This window comes from Pinus tabuliformis, chromosome 1_2 (genome assembly GCF_031772625.1).
Source record: "Pinus tabuliformis cultivar Carrire ecotype Pingquan chromosome 1_2, CPIR1, whole genome shotgun sequence".
NCBI classification, from domain to species: domain Eukaryota; kingdom Viridiplantae; phylum Streptophyta; class Pinopsida; order Pinales; family Pinaceae; genus Pinus; species Pinus tabuliformis.
In genome coordinates, this window is record NC_142298.1 from 350,152,518 (window position 1) to 350,156,598 (window position 4,081).

A 4,081-nucleotide genomic window follows, 5' to 3' on the forward strand; every position below is an offset into this window, starting at 1 on the left:
TATGTTAATAAAAAATGAATTGAATGATTTATCTTTCCTATTGTCTTGCTATCCATGTGTGTTTAACATGGTATCAGAGCCTTGATGAGTGGCCTGTTTTCCCTGAGCAACTGGTCTGAGTTGCCTTGAATAGTCCTGACTAGAGCTGGCCTAGTCTTCTGTAACGCTCCATTAATTCTACCATCCCTGCGCTGTACCTGTGCCCTGCTCTTCTGAAGCTGCATACAAAATGATGTCAGAGCTGAAACAGTAACGCTGCCTGAAACGCTGCTGAGTGAAACGCACGCTTCTTTTCCAGCGCTCTCTGACTGCCAGAGACTGCGCACTGTTCTTATGAACGTTTGCCTGAACGCCTACGTTATTTGATATTCTTCTGTCCATAAACGTTGGCCTGTCTGACACCTGACATGCTCCTCTTCTGCTCGTAACTCCTCTCTTGTAACCTCCAATGAATTTGATACCAGTGAATGACGACATTCGATGTCTACATGCATTTCCGAGGATGACTTAGCGAAGGAACTGGAACCCTCGACTGCTTCTTCTTTCAGAAATGGGGGTATGCATGAAAACTACTTGAGATGGTGACTGCGTTTTTTTATTGCGTTTTTTACTGCAACAACTCTTCTTCCTTCCATTGTATTTTCGCTGGAAACGCTGCGTTGTATTGTATTGTATGGAAATGCTGCGTTGTATTGTGTTAAAGCCTGCGTCCTATTGAAGAATGGCTGCAAGCATGCGTGGTATTGTTTTGAAGTCTGCGGTGTATTGAATAAATGGCTGCGTTGTATTGGCTTTCCATCTTCAGTAGTTTTACCTTTTGGCTTTCCACTATTCACTTCCTTGGTTTCAAATATGTATCTATGGTGACGAAAGAAAATAAAATCCCGTTGGTTATGAAAGGTTACCGCACGTCGACCACGAAAGTTGGGATCATGAGGAAAAACTGATGCAATCATCCTGCCTATTCGGTGTCCAAGCCGCGTAGTGAAATTATTTAGTATAAAGCTCTGGTTGATGGCTTGTTGGGTTACCATGATTTTTTATATCCTTGCGCAAAACAAGACTAGAGAGATTAAAATGGGCTGTGGGACCATCCGGCAAATTGATAAATAAGCATTCCATTTGGCTCCCTGCGATTTGTATGGACAACAATAATCTTGATTTTTGGCATATTCCACAATCTTTTTTAATTCAAAGGTTCCTCGCTTGTAATAATGCGCATTTGGAATAACAGACAACAGCTCCTCAATAAGCTGGTTTCCTCTAGTGCACCGAAAGCGTGAGGTTGTGATCAGAATTTTTTGGTGTTTGTACACGGCTGAAATATGCACTAAATTCATTAGAGCATTGTCAAATATCTGAGCAGAGTATTGTTTATACATAATATCTCTTTGATTGGTATATGAGCAGAGTACCGTCTTTGGTAGCTTTAGCAACATTGCTCTTGATGCATGCACTTGGGATCGTCATTCTTTGTTCTGCAGGTCTGAAAATTTTGAGATACAGTTAGCTTCATTGTTGGTCATCAAAGTCATGTGTGTTTAACAGAATATTCCAACAAGGGAAACATCATATTGAAAATATCTTGTAACAAACCAATGTCATATCCAAAATGCCAACAATAGAGCATATGAGTAAATCCCCTAAATCTATGAAATTCCTTCAACACCACAGAAAGTAATACACAACTATGTGAGATAAGACTTGCATATATAAGTGACTTTACTTCATAACAAGCATGTATATAATGTAAAATGCTACCTTTTTCTCAACCAAATCTCCCCCTGAGCTCATACTTCCCTATTTTGCTGGAGTGATTAGAAGAGCAAAGAACTAGAGATTATTCCTAACCATTGGCAAATATATTCCAAAAAATCACGGGGGAGAGGTTTGGTGAAAAGATATGCAACTTGTTCTCTTGAAGGAATATATTTCAAATTTATTTTCTACTCCAAGACTTGCTCTCTAAGAAAAATGGTACTTATATCCTTTGAATGCACAACTAGGTTTTTAGAAATACTAATGGCATTTGTGTTGTGACAAAGAATAGGTATAGGTTGTGGAGAGTTGAATCAAATATCTTGCAATGTTTGAATCATCTGGAGTATTTGAGTACAAGAAGTTGCAGCTACAACATATTCTTCTTTAGCAGTTGATAAGGCTATAGAACTATGTTTTTTGTTGAACCAAGAGACTAAGCATTGTCCCAAGAAGAAGGCCCCTCCACTAGTGCTTTTGCAATCGTCAATGCTACTGGCCCAATATGCATCAATATAGGGTTGAAGTGAAAAATATGTTGAAGTGAAAATATGTGTTCTTAGGATACCATAGTCCAAGATCTCGAGTGCCATGCAAATACTTGAATATTCTTTTGACAACTTTAAGATGAGTCTCTTTAGGATTTGCTTGGAATTGTCCCACTATGCCAACTACATGCATAATATCTGGTCTAGTACCCGTACGATAAATTAAGGTGCCAATCATAGACCCATATTCAAGTTGATTAATAGTTGGGGAGTCATCATCTTAGTTGATACTACATCATGTTACCATAGGTGTGCAAATAGTTTTACAATGTTCTAACCCATATTTAATCATGATCTCCTTGAGATATTTGTTTCAAAAATAAAAATACCATCCTTAGTTTGATTTACCTATAAACCAACAAAAATGATAGCTCACCAAGTAAATATATTTCAAATTCTTGTTGCATGGTTGAAGAAAACCCTTCGCTCATTTTATCAACATTGCACACAAATATGATGTCATCAACATAAACCACTACTACCAGGAGTTTGTCTTTGTATGCTTTGATATATAAATTTCTATCTGCGAAACCTTTCTTGAACCCCTATTACTGAAGATATTTTTCAAGGTGATAATACCAATCTCGGGAAGCTTGTTTTAACCCATACATATCCCTTTTGAGTTTGCAAACGAGATTCTTATCATTTCCAAGCATAAAACCCTCAAGTTTTTCAATATAGACCTCTTCTTCTAGGTCCCCATTTAAAAATGCATATTTAACACCCATGTAATATAATTTAAAGTTTTGAAAGCTAACAAATGCTAGGAACATTCTAATGGCTTCAAGGCAAGCTATTGGTGCAAATGTTTCTTCAAAATATATTCTTTCTTGTTTAGCATATCCTTTACATACAAGTCATGATTTATTTCTAACTAATTCTCCATTTCATTTAATTTGTTCTTAAACACCCATTTGGTCCCAATTACATTTTTATTTTGTGGCCTTATAACTAGTTCCCATGTATGATTCTTTTCTATTTGGTTAAGTTCTTTATTTATTGCCTTAATCCATTATTCATCTTTGTTTTTTTATGCGCATTTTGAGTTTTAATAGTAGACAACAAATCTAAATGACTAGATGATCCAGCAAATGTTCTTCTAGTTTGTATTCCAACCTCTTTATCACCTAAAATTTGGGTTTTAGGAATATTTTTTTGAACATACTTGGATTTTTCTTTATTTACTTCTTTTAATGCCTCACCTTCTTCTTCACCTACAATTTCTTTGATTTCAGCGATAAATTGTTCATCATCATATTGTAATTTTCTTTTGGGGCACACAGATCCTTCATCAACTACTATATTTATACATTCAACAATCTTATGAAGTCTCTTATTGTAACATTTGTACCCTTTACTTATGGAGGAATATCCAAGGAGAATTCCTTTATCAACTATGGGTTCAAATTTGTTAATCTTATCATCATATCTTGTGAGAAAACATTTGCTTCCAATAATTTTAAAGTATTTAACAGTTGTGAGTTTTCCATACCATTGTTCATGTGGTTTTTGTCACTATTGACTCTTACATGGCCTTTGTTGAGGATATCAACTATTGTTTGCACTGCTTCTCCCCAGAAGGTGTGAGATACTCCAATTTCATCAAGCATTGCATGTGCCATTTTGTGAATCGTTATGTTCATTCTATTTGCAACTTTGTTTTGTTGATACCATGTTGATCACTGAAATGAAAGAATTCATCTAATATGAATTCACCCCTCTATCAGATATGATACATTTGCTTTTCAATTCTAATTCATTTTCCACCATGGGCT

At 36.0% G+C, this 4,081-nt stretch overlaps 1 pseudogene; it reads right to left on the reverse strand.

Annotated features, from left to right (window-relative positions):
* Positions 1-569: 569 nt before the first annotated feature.
* Positions 570-1,439, reverse strand: LOC149205808 (uncharacterized; annotated as a pseudogene).
* Positions 1,440-4,081: the final 2,642 nt, after the last annotated feature.